The 21246-nt window shown below is 40.0% G+C and overlaps 1 protein-coding gene across 2 annotated transcripts in view; it reads left to right on the top strand.

Moving 5' to 3' along the window:
* Window positions 1-254: 254 nt before the first annotated feature.
* Window positions 255-21246, top strand: part of cpq.L (carboxypeptidase Q L homeolog) — a 253118-nt gene continuing 232126 nt past the window's right edge. Inside the window, exons 1-2 of one of the 2 annotated variants that reach the window (XM_041565425.1) lie at window positions 421-462; window positions 6109-6146. The gene's annotated coding sequence lies outside the window, so the exon portion shown is untranslated. Of the gene's footprint in view, window positions 463-6108; window positions 6147-21246 lie in introns of both variants that reach the window. The other variant, XM_018266440.2, reaches the window with a different exon arrangement.

Below are 21246 nucleotides of genomic sequence, written 5' to 3'. Positions count from 1 at the left end.
TTCTCCAGAAAAGGTGAAAAAAGTGTAAATCTTGTAAAAACAGAATATATATAATTGCCTCTATTAAACAAATAATGTCCAATAACCAATATTCTGCATACAGAAAATGTCCCCACACAGACACAACAGGATCCCTCCTTTACTACACTGCATTCCCCTCACACACTAATAACAAGCTCCCGCTCCTGCACAGAATCAAATTCACTTCTGGATCACGCCACTGCGTGTAGGGGGGGGGAGGGTGTTGTTGAAAACTAGCATCGATTCATATAAATATTTTACCTTTTAGAATTTGTTAGAATCATCTTTAATACGGTCGCTCTAATTCTATTTTATATTGGTACGTGTAAATACGGATTTAGTGAATCTAAGTGGTACAGCTAGAAGTGTGCCCCCCCTCCTTTCACTTAGTATCGTCTGCTTGTATAAGGAAATGAAGTTGCGCGCTGTTTTGTTGCACCGGTGAGTGTTCTGTGTTTGTGTGGGTTTACTGTGATTGCTGTGATTACCTATAACAATATCCTTTCCCTAATCACTGGTTCCCATGTGTTTATGGGTGGGTGCGATTTACCACAGGGTTTAGCTCATTCCTTCCCTTCCCTATGAGGCTGTTACACCAAGTTCCTCCATGTTGGAGGTGGCAGTAGTCCACTCTATTGATGCAATAGGGGATTTAACCTAGTTTATTGTTTGTGTGAGTCAGTTGCCAATATTACTCACCCCATTGCCAGTTGTTGTGTGTTTTGATGTTGTCCAATGATACCAATGACATGAAAGTAGACTAAAAGGGTGGTTCATCTTTTAAGTTAACTTTTAGTATATTATAGAATGGCTAATTCTAAGCAACTTTTTATTTGGCCTTCATTTTTTATAGTTCTTTAATCATTTGCTTTCTTTTTCCTACTGTTTCCAGCTTTCAAATGGGGGGTCACTGACCCCATCTAAAAACAAATGCTCTCTATGGCTACAGATTTATTGTTATTGCTGCTTTGTATTGCTCATCTTTCTATTCAGGGCCTCTCCTATTCACATTCCAGTGCCTTATTCATATCAATGCATGGTTGCTAGGGTAATTTGGACCCTGGCAACCATACTGCTGGCAGCTGACCAAAAAGCTAAATAACTCAAAAAACATGAAAACTATGTGCAATTTGTCTTGAATATCACTCTCTACATCATACTAAAAGTAAACTCAAAGGTGAACAACCCCTTTAAGTAGTTTATGTAAAAAAAAAAAAAAAGCCTGTCATTTTCCAAGGGAGGTTTGAAACTGCCAGGAAAAAAAATAGGAAACAAGGCAGTTTCGCACCAGTCAGCATTGTGGGACAGGCATGATTGCAGTGTGGTCTGGGGCAGGCTCACTTTCAGTTTGTGACACAGGGAAGTTCTTTAATTGTTTGAGTTTTATAAAAACAAGAAGCACTTTCTTCACGTACCCCGCCACTTTGAGACTCCTACAAGGAAACTGATTAACAGATACAGCCTTTAGGGCAGGGGCACATGGGCAGATTCGGGGAGATTCAGGGTAAGGCCACACTGGGCATTTTGGGGAGATTTGGTCGCCAGGCAACTAATCGCCTTGTCTTTGTGGCGAACAATCGCCCCAAACGCCTTCCCTCACTCTGAGCCGGATAAAATGAAAAAAACGCGGGCTCTAATCACAAGCGGCGGTTCGTTTTCCGAAGTCGCCCAAAACTTCCAGGCGACCAAAACGTCCAGTTTGGCCTTACCCGTAGTCATCTGTCGACTAATCGACTTGTCTTCGGGACGACAATCTCCCCGAACTGCCTTGCGCCTGCTAAAACTCTTTCAAGTTGTGGTCACTGACCCCATCTACAAATGTATTGTTATTGGTACTATATATAGGAGGCCTTTCATATTCACATTACAGCTTCTTATGCAAATCAATGCATGGTTACTACGGTTGGACCCTAGCAACCCGATTGCTTAAATTGCAAACTGGATAGCTGCTGCATAAAAAGTTCAAAAACTCAAAAATCACAAATAATTAAAAAAAACGAAAACCAAATGCAAATTGTCTCAAAATATCACGTTCTACATCAGACTGAAAGTTAATTTAAAGGCGAACCACCCCTTTCAGCTTTGCATTGCTTCCACTGAATTATTAAACCCATAAACTTTGTGGCTTGCTGGAATACCTGAAATTTAACATTATATAGGCCTGTATTTGTTTATTTACACTTTCTCCTGGTTTCTGAAGACCTTCATGTAGACCAGTGTGTATTGCCCTAGTGCTAAACTGTGATTTGGGGTCAGTTCCTCTCCACAGGCTTCCAGAAAAAAACTAAATATGGCACAACCCTCTTGCCTTGATCAGTGGTTGCCCACTTCTCAGTTCAAGCACCCTGGAATATCCAGCCATGGATGGACACTTGCAGGTCCAACACTTGGTCAGAGCCCCTTTTAGCTTATGAAATGGTTGCAAATAAGAGACAATATTCACTCTACGGGAAAAATTCCCTAACCAGTGAAAAAGTCACGCAATTTCCCTCCCCGCCCCTAATTTACATATGCAAATTAGGATTCGGTTCAGCCAGGCAGAAGGATTTGGCCGAATCCTGCCGGAAAAGGCTGAATCCTGGATTCGGTGCATCCCTAATTTGCATTCGACGGGAAATGATAAAGTTACATGGACGTATATGTTGCAGCAAATACATTACATTACACAAGTCCAGGGAACCTTAATAAAAAAATAGAGTTGTTATAATGCCCTACACATGAGCCCACTGTAAAGTTTATGTGCCATATGTTAGAAAATGTAGGGGGGAACCCAGTTACCCCAAAAAAAATGTAAGGACCTTTGCAGGCTATCACTCTGAAAAAGGGAAAAGACGCCAGCGTTTCTTGGGACTTAGAAAATGTTTCCACTAAAAATTGAGGAAGTCCTATATACTCTATTGCACTTCGCCTGGTCTGAGCTGGCGAAGGCAAGTCTGGCGCAAGAGGTAACGTTCAGTAAAATCTGCATCTTAGTGAATTTGCGGAGTTACGTCCATTCGCCAGATCGAAAATTCGCTTGGCATTAGAGTGGGAAGTACCGCTAGTGTCTATCTCCTTCACTAGCGAAGTGACGCCTGCGAACAGCCTGAATGACGTCACGCTTGCCAATTTTTTAGTCACTTCGCCCTTTAGCAAATCTGCCCCTATATCTCTCTCTAGCTGACTCTCAAATTGGGTTTTCTGGCAAATGGCCATAGTTTCAGTCAAACGGGATGGTTACTCGTCCTGTTTCACAGTACAGCTCTATAGTAAATGCACAAGATCATTTCTATGGCAAATAATGAGCATTTGATACTTTATTGGAGTCACATTGTTTTCATTTTCAAAGTTTTTCTGTTTCAGAAACCAGAATAATGTATTTTGTTAAGAACGGGTGGCAAAAATGAATCATTAAAGTCAAATGGCCATCAGAGAGTCTTTTCAATAGGGCTCCTATAAAGTTATATTTAGAGAACAATATGGCTGAATTGGCCTGAACTGAATTCCTCCTCTAAACGCATTTGGAATCAGTCAAGCAAATATGTCCCAAATTCAGCAAACAAGTGGCTTTTAACAGTAACTTTCCATATATATTATGATTTCTCCCCTTTTTGTCACTCCGGACAGGACCCCCGTTGATTAATGGCAGTACAGTCTGTTTCTTGTACTGTTGCCTGCAATTACTATAGTCATGGCTGCCATTGTTCCAGTGCAAATGTAACAATCTAGCACATCCTCTCCTGACTCAATAAAAGGGTATGTGCAAGCCAAAAAACCCTCACGACAAAGAATTTTGTGCTTATTGGGTCAGCTTACAAGCCAAATGCCGTTAGCTGTTTTTCAAGGAGTGCACCTAAAGATGTCATTATTGTAGACCTTTTATTTAAAATTTATTTTCATAATGTTTTCTGCCAGTCTGAATGTAGCTATTGATCTGTGTTCGGGTCTGACACTAGCTCTTTAAAGGTACTTTAATTGTCCGGATAGATTTATTGGGGCAGATTTATCAGACATCAAACTGGGGGGTCCTGAAGGATTGCTAGCAATTTAATTTTTTCCCCCATTTATAAGGACTTTTTTCACTGTCAGGTTGGGTCTCTTGGTGTGAGGCTGATTCCTGCCTTGTAGCTGCTTGTATAAATGTAATGTTGTCTTCACTTATAAATAGACTTGGCTTTCTAATACATACAACTTTAAAATGCTCTTATTTAATAATATGGGTGCTAATGGGGACCAGTGTTTTTTGTTGTTGGATCAAGTGAAACCATAGCTTGCCACAGTACAAAAAAGTGAAATTTCAGTCTATTTTTCTCTTTTATGGAATTTTGATGGGTGTATTTATCAAAGGGTTCATTCTCACTTTCACCTTTGATAAACAGATCCTTAAAAATCCCATACAAGTAAATAGAGAGTGAGTTCTAGTTTCTCTCTTTGGTAAATAGCACCCGATTTGTCATTGCTAGTGACAGCACACCCCGACAGCTTTTGCTGGTTTTGTTGAGTATTATTGTTGTTGAGAATTTTTCTACTGACCTCATGCTAAAAACCAGGGGCAGACTGGGGCTGCTGTGAGCGGTTTTGGGCCGGCAGGGCCCACAAGATAAAGTCATTTGCAGAACCAATTTCTAAGACCCCGACCCAAACCAGCAACGAGCATATTTACCCAATTTGATCCTGGACCCGCAACTGCCTTATCCGCAACCCGACCCACAACCCGCCGACCGTCAAACAGGAAGTGATGTTGCTGCAAACCGGAAGTGACATCATCAAAAGTGGGCAGGGGCAGAAACCCGTTTTGTAAAACTGTAAAAGGAGTAAAATATAGACAAAATAAGACCCGCATCTATACCCGCATCTGAAAATCCTACCCTTATTCTGCCGGGTGCCCGCTTTTTTTGGGGCTAACCCGTGGGTACCTGACCCGCTGCAGGACTCTACCATGAGAGTCGGGGTCCACCGGATTTTTTCCCAGTGTTCCGGCGGCCCAGACCCTAATGAAATGACCCTAATGAAAACATAGTAGATGAGGTTGACAAATGACAAGTACCCCGCGGTGTAACTAGATATTACTGGGCCCCACAGCAAATTATTTTTCAGGTCCCCAAAATGTCAAGAGTTTGACCTGTTTTACCAATATTTATTGAAAATATATATGGGGCCCTTATAGCTTCTGGGCCCCCTGCAGCCACAGGGTCTGCTTCATGTGTAGTTACTCCCCTGCACGTACCTCAAGTTCATCCTTTTTACCTATGTGAAACTTGCCTACCTGGCCATTGATAGAAGGTGAAAAAACCCCTTCTGAACCCCTTTGCCAAATTCCTTCCTAATTCCAGTCTGACCAAGCCCTGGATTATATTTGTAGTAAGTAGTACAGGTATAGGATCCGTTATGTATTTTTTCACTAAAAAGGAATGCAACCCTTTCTTATAACTAACTAATGTATCTGCCATTACAGCAGCCTTGGAGAGAAAGTTCCACAGCTCTTACTGTAAAAATTTGAATTCATGTGAGTTTTTAAAAACTCCCCAAAACTCCAATAAATTTGAAATTCGATCAATCGGAATGTATTGATAAAATTGAATTTTCACAAATCGGACCCGAAAACTCGAATCGAATTTGATTCGAATTAGTAAAACTCGAATTGAATTTTTTTTTCTCAGAAAAAAACTTGAATGTCATAAAAGCTGCAAACATCACCAAATTGATCACTGGAACTCTGCCATTGACTTATACAGCAATTCGGTAGGTTTAAAGTGGCTAATAGTCGAATTCGTGTTCTTAAAGGGCCAGAGTCTGATAAATCTCGAAATTTGAATTCTAATTAATTGACTAATCGAATCTGAATGGTTTTCTAGTTATATGGAGCAGTATGTAGGGAATGAGTTCATATAAAGGTGAATTTTCTTTCCATTCCAGCAGGATATGAATTGATCCTTTAAGTGGTTTATTTTTGTTTCAGTGTTTCACAAAGAAATTGTTCCTACTTATTTGTATGCTTGGTTAGAAATCTAAGTGTGGCGCCTCACCAGTTGGCTGCTCACAAGGAGTTTGCTTTCTTTATTCCTCCCCTTCACCTTATCAAGTGCATTTCTTCTATGGACTTTGCAGATTCTGTGATTTGTACAAAGGCAGAGTGATCATCTGGGGTAAGTATTGTGGCAAACATGTTTCCTTTCATCCCATAATCATATTGCATATTGTAACAACATTATAAATGTTAAAGGGGTTGTTCACCTTCCAACACTTTTTCCATTTCAGTTGGTTTCAAATAGTTTCTGTGTGTAACCGTTTTTCTAATAATGAAGTGTAAGTAATTTTTCGCCTTTCTAAAGCAGCTCTGGGAGGGGGACGCCGACTCTCTAAACTGTTTTAAATTGATACATTAAGTTGATACATTTCATATTTTTGGATTTCCTGGGTTTCATGAAAGGCAGCTGTTAGAATTGATACACTAGATGATACTAATCCTGAGATGCTGCTGCGAAATGTATCAACTAATAGTTGCAAAATTGTAGCAGTTCAGAATCTGCACTGGAATTACTGAGCTGCCAGACTGAAACACTGGACAGGGACATTCAAATTTAAACTTCAATTTTGGAAAAATGGTAAAAAATAAAAAATGGAAAGCAATTAAAAAAAAAAAGTCTTTATTTCTGGAGAACAATCTGAAAACAACTCAACTGAAAAAGTGTTTGGAAGGTGAACAATCTATTTAATAATGACTAAAATGGGCACTATTTTTTTTATACTATTTAGATATGCTTCATGTTTATGTATTGAGCCTAAACCCTAACTGGTAAACATGAAAGGGGTAGTACATTTTGAAGAAACATAGGGGCAAATTTACTAACCTCCAAAAATTCGCCAGCAACAGCTTCACTCACATTGCAACACTTCGCCAGGCGTAGATTCGCCAGGACAACGCTAATTCACTAAAATCCGAAATTGCGTCCAGCTCACCGAACGCTGGCGAACTTGCTCTAACGTTACTGCGGCAAGCGAAGTGAAGTTGCACTAGCGTTGCCTAATTTACATACAGCGGGAAGTTAAAGTCAAATAGACGTATGTTGAGCAAATACATTACACTACACAAGCCCAGGGAAGCTTAATAAAATAAAGTTGTTATATTGCTCTACACATGAGCCCAGTGTATAGTTTATGTGCCATATGTTAGGAAATGTAGGGGGGAAGCCGGGTAACACAAAAAATGTACGCTCTTTTGCAGCCTATCACCCTGAAAAAAGGAAGACGCCAGCGTTTTTTGGGACTAAATTTTGAGGAACTCCTATGTACTCTATTGCACTTCGCCTGCTCTGAGGTGGCAAAGGCAAGTCTGGCGCAAGAGGTAACGTTCAGTAAAATCCGCATCTTAGTGAATTTGCGTAGTTACGTCCATTTGCCAGAGCGTAAATTCGCCTGGCATTAGAGTGGGAAGTACCGCTAGCGTCTATCTCCTTCGCTATCGTTAGTCACTTCGCCCTTTAGTAAATTTGCCCCTATTGTTTTCAAATAACCCACCAGAGATAATGACAATTTAAGTGTTGTTTCCAGCAGCAGCAGAGCTTTATCCTCTACTGAGCATGCTCCCTGACTTGAAAATTGACTGTAGTCTGTTACAGAGCAGCTGGTACAATTTGATATATGGAGTTGTTTTTTCAAGCTGCTGCTAAGAAAAGTCGAGCCTCACAGCTTTGTAAGGCTAATGCTACATGGGGCTGAATTTCAGCCTGAGGAAAAATGCAGATCAATTATCAGCCCCTACACTGGCATCAGCCTTCTTCTTTGCTTGCTACCAGAACTACCCAGGTGCATGCATGTGCATCTGGAGCATACATGTGAGTCGGCACCGAAGCGTGTGAGGATGTATTACACCACTGAAATCCGTTGCGGGTGCCTGAACCTGACTCGAAGCAGACATTCCATATGCAGGCAAGGAAGAAGGTTGATGCAAGTTTAGGGGCTAAATTACAATACATTGTTGCCTCCATAGACTTCTTCAGTTCATGATTAGACCTGAAGGGAGTCTTTGGCAGTAAATTAAACTAAAAAATTGTAATGTATTACCATGTTATGTTCATCAGGGAACCAATGTGAACTTGTTTTTGGAGGTATATATTTGAAAATGAAGGGCATGCTTCTTAGAAATGTACTGGATTCTTAGGGGGAAATTAACTAAAGGGCGAAGTGGCTAACGCTTGCGAAAATTCGCCAGCGTGACGTCATTTCGGCACTTCGCCGATTTACTAATGGAACGTAAATTCGCTGGCGTAATTTCGCCAAGGAGATAGACTCTGGCATAACTTCACCCCCTAACGCCAGGCAAATTTTCGGTGGTGTTACTACGCAAATTCACTAAGTTTTTGATATTACTGTACGTTACCTCTATCGCCAGGCTTGCTTTCTCCACCTCAGACCAGGCGAAGTGCAATAGAGTAGATAGGAGTTCCTCAAAAAAAAGTTGAAAATTTTTCTTAGTCCCAAAAATGGCTGGCGTTTTTTCCTATTTAAAGGGTGATAGACTGAAAAAGATCGTACATTTTTTTTTGGGGTACCCTCCTTCCCCCCTACATTTGCTAACATAAGGACCTAAACTATACTGTGGGCACATGTGTAGGGCATTATAACAACTTTATATAATTTTATTAAGGTTCCCTGGCTTGTGTAGTGTAATGTATTTGCTGCAGCATATACAGCCATTGTACGTTAACTGCACGCCGTATGCTAATTAGGCATCGCTAGCGTAACTTCCAACTGTTGAGCGTAATTTTGTAAGTTCGTTACCCTGTGTGCAACTTCAGATCTTCGTGAATTAGCGTTGTCCAGGCGAATTTACGCCTGGCGAAGTGTTGCGATGTGCGCAAAGCCAGCGCTGGCGAATTTTCGCCAGTTAGTGAATTTGCCCCTTAGAGAGAAATTGACAATGTATTTTAAAATAGGGGTTTGCTTTGATGTTATTTTCTGCAAACTTTCAGTAAAACATTGCATTTTGTTAAAGGGGTTGTTCACCTTTGAGTTAACACAGATCAGTTTTACCATTTTCATTACTATAAAACATTAATTATTTGGTGTTACTGTTCCTTTAAGAGTGAGTTTGGCCCATCAGGCACAATTCTGGGGAGTGTAAATTGAAAAGGGTGAAGTTAGATTGTATAAAATCCAGTATCTGTGGCCAATATTGCTGAATATGGGGACAATTACAATATACATGGAATAGTGTGCCCACTCTTTTTAAGTTCACTTTTAATATGTTACAGAATGTTACAGAATGGCTTATTCTAAGCAACTTCTCTATTATTTTTTATATATTTTGAATGATTTGCCTTCCCAATTTTTCTAGCTTTCAAATGGAGGTCACTGACCCCATATAAAAAAGCCAAACAATTCTCTGCAATGCTACAAATTTTTATTGCTACTTTTTATTGCTCATCTTTCTATTCAGGCCTCTCCTATTCATATTCCAGTCTCCTATTCAAATCAGTGCATGGTTGCTGGGTTAATTTGGACCCTACCAACCAGATTGCTTGAAATGGTAAACTGGAGGGCTGCAGAAGAAAAAGCTAAATAACTCAAAGAGTGAAGTTAGAGATCACCACAGTCCTCTAGAGTGAAAGTCCACCACTCTCCATTCATTTCTATTGGATTTTTAGAAGAGTATGGGTGAAAGTTCATCCTTTGATAAATACGCCTTTCAAAATCCCATAGAAATGAATGGATAGTGGTGGAATTTCACTCTAGCAGACTGTGGTGATCTTTAACTTCACTCTTTGCTAAATATACCCCCACGATCACAAAAAATGAAAACCAATTGCAAATTGTCTCAGAATGTCAATCTCGACATCATATTCAAAGTTTATTTTATTTTTGTACTTAGTTAAAGTACTAAAAGTTTAAATAAATGCCTGCTTCTTTATTCAGATCAGCTGTTAAACACCAGGACTGTGCCAATATAAGTGACCCAGTGGTCCAGGGAGATTGCTCAGCATTCTCAGTATTTATCGTTTAGTTATTATGTATTAAGGTATCCATACACGTGCAGATTAAAGCTGCCGATATCGGTCCTTTGGGGTAAGTCCACACAGGGCGTTTTGGGGAGATTTGGTCGCCTGGCAACTAATTGCCCCAAACGCCTTCCCTGAATCTGCGCTGGCTAAAATAAAAAACCGCCGGCGCTAATCACACGTGGCTATTCGTTTTCCGAAGTCGCCCGAAGTTTCCCCGTGAGTCAGGGAAGACGTTTGGGGAGAATGGTCGCCGCAAAAACGAGGCAATTAGTCGCCAGGCGACCAAAGCTCCCTAAAACGCCCTGTGTGGTCTGGCCCTTAGACTGATTCGGCAGCTTATCTGCCCATGTGTGGGGGCTCCCGACGGGTCCTCCCGATTGATATCAGGCCGAAAATTGGGCAGATATCGGTCAAGCTTGATTTTTCTTATGATCCAGGACCACATCGGCTAGTTGATGCGGTCCTGCGACCCGTTGGAGCCCATTTGTAGTATTGTAATCCGATCATTCGGCCTCATCTCATATTGCCCAGTCGTTAGTGGACACATCAGGTTAAGATCCGCTCGTTTGGTGACCTTGCCAAACGAGCGGATCTTATAGTGTATGGCCACCTTTAGGGAAGGACTCCACAGGTGATTTCTGCGCGATCCGACGTGCTGTGCAAAAACGCCAGCGTCACAATGGATGCGACAGAAATAAGGTTAGAGATGGAAATGTCGGATGAAGTCACATTGTTGATGCAGACGCTGCACGCTGTGTCTGCATCCGACAGTCGTGTCGCATCGGATCAATGCTGCGAATTCATCCGTCATTTCCATCTCTTACCTTATTTCTGTGCATCCGATATGGCGCCTGCATTTTTGCGCAACGCGTCGGATTGCGCGGAAATCGCCTGTGGAGTCCTATCCTTATGTGTTTGCTTTGCCATCTTTCTCGTTTATGCTCCCGGTTTTCCACCCCACCCCACCCTAGTAGTGTCTGACCCTTGTGTACATTGTGTATCTATTTCTATTAAATCCTAGGCAGCTTCCCACAGCCGCTCAGGGCTCTTTTTCATTACTCATTTACAAGTAATTTCCTGCTGTATGATTACATGCACCGGTGATAACGAAAAGTAATCACTTTGTTCTACAGAAGCGAGTGAATCACAGAAACAAATATGTCCGTGGTTCAGAGTGGGTTCATGTGTTAGCCAGAAGAGCAAACATTGCCTAACTTCCTCTATCCCAAAATTCTCCTGTCTCTTATTAAATGCCTTAGGTCATGACTGGGAAATTCTGCATTAAAGGGAATGTAGTGCAGCCCAGGGCAGAGATTTGCCTTACTGAGGATTCCGATCCCCCTATGTATTCTTTTTTTTTTTATTCTGCTTTAAAGGAAAAAATATACCCCCAAAATGAATACTTAAGCAAAAGATAATTTATATCAAATTAAGTGCCATATTAAAGAATCTTACCAAACTGGTATATATATTTAAGTAAATTTTGCCCTTTTACATCTCTTGCCTTGAACTACCATTTTGGGATGGTCTGTGTGCTGCCTCAGAGATCACCTGACCAGAAATACTACAGCTATAACTGTAACAGGAAGAAGTGTGGAAACAAAAGACAGAACTCTGTCTGTTAATTGGCTCATGTGACCTAACATGTTTGGTGTGTTTGGTTTGTTTCTGAATCCTAGTATCCCAGGGGTTGGCCCTTATTTTTTTAAAATGGCAATATTCTATTTCTGATTACCAAATGCACATACTACTAAAATGTATATTATTATGAAAATGGTTTATTTACATGATGCAGGGTTTTACACATGAGCTGTTTTATGCAATATCTTTTTATAGAGACCTACATGGTTTGGGGGGTATAGTTTTCCTTTAATCTTGCTGTATTATATAATAGCAATATGACTGATGCAGTGGCTGGAAGACAGGATATCAATAGACAGCTGGTTCGTAATGGTAATTGCATTTTGGATACATACTTTGAGGAAAACTGGAGAGAGCAATGGGAGACTTTATAGAAGGCTTTCTTGCCCTTTAATTGTTTTCATGCATAATCTTTTTAGAGGGAGGCTATGGAGCTTCTGGCCCAGGGTATTTCAGATGTACAGCCCTTATCCACAGTTCTAAAGCAAGATGGGTACATGTGAGTAAACACAAGGCAATGACATGCATCAGATGGTACTAGTTGAATTACTTCTAGGCTTCGTTTGTTCTGGCAAAAGATTCTGCATTTCTTAAAGTGCTTCTCTGTACCCCTAACCTTCCCCACACTTATGTGATGAGGACTCTTCATTGCTGTAGGGTGGGTGGATGGAAGATATTTGGGTTCCCTATTGTGGGAACAAAGTGAGGAATGCACAAAGCAGGGGGAGATCAGTAAATCAGACCCATGGTGCTTTCCTCCCTAATCTATTTTATATAACAAAGATAATTTACTGTGTTTTCATCCATCCTGGGCTATCATCTAATTGTCTAGCTTTTGCCTTCAGACTGGGTCAATTTCTCTATAGAGATAAATGCTGACAGCTGCTGAAATCCTCTTTAAAGAAAGCAAACCAATTTCTGTGGGAAACAATCAAATAAAGAGCCGTAGTGGGAGCTACTGAGTAATGGGTGTGAGTGTCGCTCTTCTCTGGGGCTAGTTTATTGCAGTTTAGCAGTCTATCTGGCTCTGATTATGTTCCTTGTTTATGTATTTTATAGCCCAGAGGAAAGAAGAGGAATAGGCAACCTTTGGCCTTCCTTGTGTTCTTGAAATACAATTCATAGCCCCCTAGTAACCGCTAGCTACGTTAGGGCTTGTGAGTTTGTCTGTTCGCTGATAAGAAACAGCCCATTATCAAAATGAACACCAAAATCCCAAGAACATCTAATTACAGTACATCACTGAATCAAGAATTCCTGGAAATATGCCTCTCAGACCCCTGTAATTCCTTGATGGGCCCCTGGCTTACCAATGCATATGTATTAACACAGTTTACTTTCTATAGAGGTTGATTAAAGGGGTTGTTCACCTTTAAATTAACTTTTAATATGATGTAGGGAGTGATATTCTGAAACAACTTGCAATTGGTTTTTATTTTTTTTACTGAATCTAGGATTCGGCCTTTTTCAGCAGGTTTCGGATTCGGGCGAATTCTTGTGCCTGGCCGAACTGAATCCGAATCCTAATTTATATATGTAAATTAAGGGCGGGTAGGGAAATCAAATGATTTTTCGCCACAAAAGAAGAATTTTTTCCACTTTTTCCTTTCCTGCCCCTAATTTGCATATGCAAATTATGAATAAGAGACTGGAATATGAATAGGCGAGTAGGAGAGGCCCTGAATAGAAATATGAGCATTATAAAGGAGCAATAACAATAAATGTGTATCCTTACAGAGCATTTGTTATTAGATGGGTCAGTGACCCCCCTTTAAAAGCTGTAAACAGTCAGAAGAAGGCAAATAATTCAAAAACTATAAAAAATAAATAAATAATGAAGGCCAACTGAAAAGTTTCTTAGAATTAGCCATTCTTCAACATACTAAAAGTTAACCACCCCTTTAAAGTAGGGATGCACCGAATCTAGGATTCGGTTCGGGATTTGGCGAGGATTCTGCCTTTTTCAGCAGGATTCGGATTTGGCCGAATCCTTCAGCCTGGCCAAAACGAATCCGAATTCTTATTTGCATATGCAAATTAGGGGCGGGGAGGGAAATTGTGTGACTTTTTGTTACAAAACAAGGAAGTAAAAAATGTTTTCCCTTCCAACCCCTAATTTGCATATTCAAATTAGGATTCGGATTAAGTTCGGTATTTGGCCGAATCTTTCGCGAAGGATTTGGGGGTTTGGCCGAATCCAAAATTGTGGATTCGGTGCATCCCTACTTTAAAGCATAGCTTTATTATCTAAAAGTATTACAGAGATTCCATATTACCCTAGACTCATATAACCCGATTAGTTCAGTTGTACTTTAGGCCCTGTCAGTATCCTGTGAGCTAAGCGTGTCTCATACATGACTGTACTGTGGTTTTTGTTTCCATGTTATACATATAGTTTATTGGTTTCAAAGTCCATAGTTGCTCAGAATAATATGGGAGCGTCTGCAAAGGAATGAAAGCGGCAAGTGTATTGCATACTTGTCTGTCTGAAATGTGGTTGACTAAACCCCTGTTCTTTACATAGTAATGCTCTTAAGTGGAGTTTAGGCTGGGAACCCTGAGAATAGAAGCAGATGTGAGCGAACATAAAGAAATAAGGGGATATGAGTTGGGTGGCGCATATCTACTGCTAATATACAGTTTCCTGTTAAATGAAAGAACACATTATAGCATTCACAGTTATGTACGTAAGAGTTCCCATTCAGGAACCCGTGTGCTTTTCTTATAGAGCCTAAGGTTCTGCCAGGGTGCTATGGATCAGCATCGGGCTGCAATGAATGCTGATTGACACTTAGAGGGCTGTTTATCAAAGGTCAAACATTACCGTTTTTTATACCTTGACTGAACTCACAACTTGATTGGTTTCTTATAAGAAAAAACTCGAATGTAAAAAACTTAATTCAGCGAGTCCGAGTTGTAAATACGGAAAACTCGAATTGATCACGTTTTCGGCAAAATAAACCCTCAAATTGATCGAGTATTTGTGCAAAAGCCTCAGAAAAAAACTCGAACATCATGAAAGCTATTAACATCTTCAAATGGTTTAAGGGACCTATGCCATTGACTCCTACATGACTTTGACAGGTTTTAGATGCTAGTGCTAGTGCTATATCCAGGATCGGGGAATAAGAAATCTTGAAAATTTCAACTTATTTAAAAAAAAAAGCTTGAAAAATTATAGTTTTTTTCAACACCGAAAATTTGATTTTTGACCAAAAAATAACCTAGAAAACTTGAATTTTTGTTGAACCTTATACTGCCATGAGAAAACATGTTTTTTTCAAAATGCAACAATTAATAGTGCTGCTCCGGCAGACTTTTGCACTCCGTTTTTCAAAAGAGCAAACTGATTTGTTTTTTTTATATTTAATTTTGAAATCTGACATGGGGCTAGACATATTGTCAATTTCCCAGGTGCCCCTAGTCATGTGATTTGTGCTCTGATAAACTTCAGTCACTCTTTACTGCTGTACTGCAAGTTGGAGTGATGTCATGCCCTCCTTACCCTCCTTCCCCCAGCAGCCCAGCAGCAGAACAATGGGAAGGTAACCAGATAGCAGCTCCCTGGTAGATCTAAGAACAGCACTCAATAGTAAAATCCAGGTCCCACTGAGACACATCCAGTTACATTGAGTAGAAGAAACAACAGCCTGCCAGAAAGCAGTTCCATAGTGCAGCACTGGCTCTTTCTGAAAGCACATGACCAGGAAAAATGACCTGAGATGGCACCTACACACCAATATTACAACTAAACAGTGTTATTTAGAAATAAAAAGTAAAATAAAAATCATGACATAATCCATTTAATAAATAACCCCCTTATTTATAGTTTCCCCATCAAAGGATGTCAGCCACAAAGCATTTCCCATCACTTCCAGCCAACTCCTAAATGCAGTTCCCAAATAAAGGCTGTCTACATGTGTGACCAAGTGTGTAATATTACAGATAAATCATACTGTTTGATGAGTATATTCACATAAATGAGAATCTGAGGTTAGAGCTCATACTAAAGATGTAATTATGCTGACAGATTGCTAAAAGTAACGTTGGGGGGAAAATGCTATTTTCTGTCTTTTGGAAAATGGAAGCTGCACTTGGAGGTCAGATACGAAGCAAGACAATTTCCTAGTATATGTGACATTTATAGAGGATAATGGATAGTACTGCCATCCATCCTGACACTCTGCATGTGTTTTCACCCACGCTGGGAAATGCAGCCAATCAAAATACAGCATCAGAGGTGTAATTACATATTCACTTATGATATATTAACATATATTTTTTCCTTATAGTTACAAATAGATTCAAGGAAAAAGCTATATCTTTGTATAGCTTTGATATAAGTTGGATTCTTGCTATGATTAAATATAGGACATGTTTTACTAGCAGGGTGTCCTAGCAGCTTCTTTATAGCCCAGAGGTATAGAATAGGGATGAGTGAAATTTTTTGCCTACTTTTACAGTGAATTTGTCTCACAATTTGTTGTCCCGTCAAAAAAATGTTTTGTCGCCCATGGACTTAAATGCAGTTTGACAAATTTTTGCAGTTTCACAAATCTTTGGTGAAGCGAAATGGATCAGATTGGGGGGCATATTGTATTATTTATTTATATAGCACCATAGATGTACAGTTAGGCTCATAAATCTTTGGAACAGAGACAACTTTTTTCTCATTTTGGTTCTGTATTACCACAATACATTTTAAATGAAACAACTCAGATGCAGTTGAACTGCAGACTTTCAGCTTTAATTCAGTGGGTTGAACAAAAAGATTGCATAAAAATGTGAGGAACTAAAGCCTTTTTTAAAAAAAACAATCACTTCATTTCAGGGGTTCAAAAGTAATTGGACAATTAACTCAAAGGCTATTTCATGGGCAGGTGTGGGCAATTCCTTTGTTATGTCATTATCAATGAAGCAGATAAAAGCCCTGGAGTTGATTTGAGGGGGGGGGGGCTTTTATGTGGAAGATTTTGCTGTGAACAGACAACATGCGGTCAAAGGAGCTCTCCATGCAGGTGAAACAATCCATCCTTAAGCTGCAAAAACAGAAAAAAACCCATCCGAGATATTGCTACAATATTAGGAGTGGCAAAATCTACAGTTTGGTACATCCTGAGAAAGAAAGAAAGAAAGAAAGAAAGCTCTGGTGAACTCAGCAACGCAAAAAGACTGGGACGTCCACGGAAGACAACAGTGGTGGATGATCACAGAATCATTTCCATGGTGAAGAGAAACCCCTTCACAACAGCCAAACAAGTGAACAACACTCTCCAGGAGGTAGGTGTATCGATATTGAAGTCTACCATAAAGAGAAGACTGCATGAAAGTAAATACAGAGGGTGCACTGCAAGGTACAAGCCACTCATAAGCATCAAGAATAGAAAGGCTAGATTGGACTTTGCTAAAAAACAAAACATCTAAAATAGCCAGAACAGAACAGTTCTGGAAAAACATTCTTTGGACAGATGAAACCAAGATCAACCTCTACCAGAAGATATGGAGAAGTCGTGGAACAGCTCATGATCCAAAGCATAGCACATGATGTATAAAACATTTGGGAGGCAGTGTGATGGCTTGGGTGTGCATGGCTGCCAGTGGCACTGGGACACTAGTGTTTATCCATCATGTGACACAGGACAGAAGCACAAGAATGAATTCTGAGGTGTTCAGAGACACTGTCTGCTCAAATCCAGCTAAATGCAGTCTCTGTACAAAGATTTATGGGCCTTACTGTACATAGTGCATTACAAGGCATAGACACAAACAGGGATATAGTTATTATACATTAATGGCTAGGAGTACCAAGACACAGTTGGGATGTGGCCCCTGCCCCAAAGTGCTTATAATCTTCAGAGTTTGAGATATGGGGGCACTGAAAATATGGACCCAGGAAGTTTTAGGTACCCTGTTTTTCTCAGTTCCATTATATGCTACTATTAGCTAACTATTATTAGCAGCAGACGGATTCTCATACAACTTATAAGCAAATGGGAGTCTGAGAATATCTATGGTTCTGAGGGCTGATAGACTTTAATTTGTTCATATTGAGGGACATCTAAACCTTTACTCACCATTTAAATACTTGGTGGGAAAATGGTGGTCATCTGTTCTCCTTGTAAGAAACAAGTAAATTGGAAGAGGGTGGAAAATAGTACTACGTAATGTTAGTGGCCCTCAGTACTTACAGATAGTGATGGGCGAATAAATTCACCTGGCACGAATTTGCTGCAAATTTCCACGTTTCATTCGCTGGTGAAAATTTGCTGGTGACAATTCGCCGGCGTCAATTTCCATTTTCACGATTTTTCATGAAAATGTCAGATTTTCACGATTTTTTGGTGAAAACCTTCAAATTTCACGTTTTTTTATGAAAATGTTCAAATGTCACGATTTTTTTCGTTAACTCTCCGATTTCACGATTTTTCACAAACTTTTCGGCGAAGTGAAACGGGAGAAATTCGCCCATTACTACTTACAGAATGTATTCTGGAGCCCTGTAACCTGCAGTGGTTTGCTGTGGACTTGCCTATTGATCCACTAGAGGCTTCTTGAGCTTAAACAGCCTCTTTAGCTACTTAAAGGAATTGTTCAGTATAAAAATAAAAACTGGGTAAATGAGTAGGCTGTGCAAAATAAAAAAATGTTTCTAATATAGTTATTTAGCCAGAAATGTAATGTATAAAGGCTGGAGTGACTGGATGTCTGACAAAACAGAACAGAACACTTCTTCCTGCTTTGCGGCTCTCTTGGTTTAAACTGATTGGTTACCAGGCTGTAACCAATCAGTGTCTTGAGGGGGAGGCACCTGGGACATAACTGTTGCTTTTGAATCTGAGCTGAATGCTAAGGATCATTTGCAAACTCACTGAACAGTTATGTCCCATGTGGGCCCTCTTAGAGTCGCTGACTAACTCAGAGTTAGAGAGCTGAAAAGCAGGAAGTAGTGTTCTGTGTTCTGTTATGTTAGACATCCAGTCACTCCAGCCTTTATACATTACATTTTTGGCTAACTAACTATATTAGAGACATTTTTTATTTTGCACAGCCTATCTATTTACCCAGTTTTTATTTGTACACTGAACTTTTAAGGCAAGGTGCCAGTCATCTGGTAACTAAGGACCTCCATACACCAGCCTGTGCTTGGTGTTTAAGATTTATTTTGTTGATCTAGCCTCCTTAGTTCTTTAATCTCTAGATTCTCAGCTCTGGCTTGTGCGAGGGACATTAACTTTGTCTACCCTGACCTCTGTGCTGAACTAAGCTTGGCACATGTAAAATCATAAAAACCTGTTTCCACACTGGCCCCTAAGTAGCTAAGGGCTCCAACCTGTCTTTTTAATACAGCCTGTTTGTGACAATGGATTGATCTGGCTAATAACAGTCCCTTTTGCTCACATATGCTGGCGAGGACTGTTGAGTGGAAGGCAAAATGGCTGCAATAGACCTACACTAGGAACCCATTTCGTGGATGCTTGAACACTAAGGGGGTTATTTACTAAACCTCAAACTTATCTGGTCTGGCAATTCGGGAAAAAAATCCGAAAAAAATGGTCAGTTTGTCTTAATTTTATCTGTTTTTTTCCCCCCTGATCCAATTCATTTGAGTTTTTTAACTAACAAATAAGGTCAAATCGGTCATGGGAGTTTGGTTGGGGTTTTTTAAATAAAATAATGAGATAAATTTGGAGCTTAGTAAATAATTCCCTAAATCTCCATGTTGTAGAAACACCCTCCACCAGTTCATAGTGTAAGTGCCTGCTGAATGGTATGTCACCCCCAAACTCTATGGTTAAAAGGTCACTAGATTATTCATTTATGATGATTTCTTTCATATATCTATGCTGCTAGTTATGATCAGAATAATTTTTAGTGATATTTATTAGTTCTGATCATAATGTACCAATGCATGTACCAATCTGCCCATACACTGCTTTTATTTTTGACTGATTTATATGCTCAGAGGACCACTATGTGAAGTTTATGTCAATTGGGTTTTTTTTTGGATTTAGATCCCCTTTAATACTTATAATAGGCCAACTTATAATGGATGCTGAAGCAATGAAACCATAGGTTGGACGAAGGAAAATATTGGTTCTGCATTTGTGAATTGTATATCTGACACTTTGGATAAAACCTCCAATTGCAACTGAAATATTTGAAATCGTATAAAAATAACCCGAAGCTTATATATATCATCCATGTAGATTTCTGCCCAATGGCAGTCAAATAATTTCACTCATAATTAAGATGAAATAAACCAATACATGGCATCCAAGTTCTCTTTGCTTACTGGCACCATGCATACAAATTCCTAGTCTGAACCAAACTGAAGTTTCTCAAGTTCAGTCACTTGACTTCGGTGATGAATAGATAGATGCTGCCCTTGCATCACATACCAATGCAGCTTTAAGCCATTCAGACCAAAGAGCTTGCAGTCAACAGAACAAAAGAATGACAAAAATAATTTTTGACCACGCCCATTTTTGTGGCCACACCCCCTAATTACCATGTTCATTTTACAAAATTTGCCAGGTTATGAAAGTTTGAACATAGTTCTGTGGTTTTTATGTGTTATTACAGTTTTGATAATTGCGGTGAATTGCCCTTTAAGCAGCAAGTCACAGTTTCCCCAGGAGACCTGCTTATCTTAAGTTGTTACAATTGCCTCTTTGCTTATCTTAAATGGTTACATATGATCTATAAGTGCATTTGCGGTGTATTCTGGGCTCTCTGCCAAAAGCCAATTAAGTCAGAATTTTTGTATCTTTTTCTGGCTGTTCAGTGCAGGATATCAAAGAGAAAGTCGGGATTTTTCTGTAACAAACCCGAGACTGCGGGTTGAGCTATCAAAATCGCGATTGTCCCACTTTTGGGAAGTAGAGTCCTGCGCTGAACCAATTTGTTAAACCCGACCTGCACCCAGACACGGAACTCGCATACTTACACTCTTGGACCCGCTACCTGACCTGCAAGTACCTTATCTGCAACCCGATCCGTGACCCGCTGACCATCAAGAAACAGGAAGTGCTGTCATTGTAAACCGGAAGTGACATCATTAGAAGTAGGCGTGGTCAGGAAAAAAGGCGTAAGACAGGAAGTGCTGTCATTGTAAACTGGAAGTGACATCATTAGAAGTAGGCGTGATCAGACCCGCATCTATACCTGCTCCTGAAACTTCTACCTGCAATTCGCAGGGTACCACAGGTTTTTGCGGGTAACCTGCGGGTACCTGACCTGCTGCAGGACTCTATTGGGAGGTATACCACAGATTATTTCTTCACTGCCTGTTTTATTATATTGAAGTCCAAGTGCTTGGGGAGAACACTGGCCAGTGGGCCCCATTTATGAAATCTTCACCCTGGGCCCACTGGTACCTTGAACCAGCCCTGACACTAGGGCAAAGATTTCATAAATGGGACCCACTGGTGCACTTATGTGCATTAAATCTCATCTGTAAAATTCTTCATCTTATTATCTATTCGTAACATCAATACACAGGGAAAATGACAAACAAGTCTGTATCCCTTTACAGCTTTTACTTCGTTTAATGATGTGCCTAGTGCCATAGATACTGCGTGTTTTCAAAGCAGCCTTAATAACA

The sequence above is a fragment of the Xenopus laevis genome, chromosome 6L, assembly GCF_017654675.1.
Source record: "Xenopus laevis strain J_2021 chromosome 6L, Xenopus_laevis_v10.1, whole genome shotgun sequence".
Taxonomy (NCBI): domain Eukaryota; kingdom Metazoa; phylum Chordata; class Amphibia; order Anura; family Pipidae; genus Xenopus; species Xenopus laevis.
Note: the sequence above shows the minus strand (reverse complement) of the source record. Positions and strands in the feature narration are given on the sequence as shown.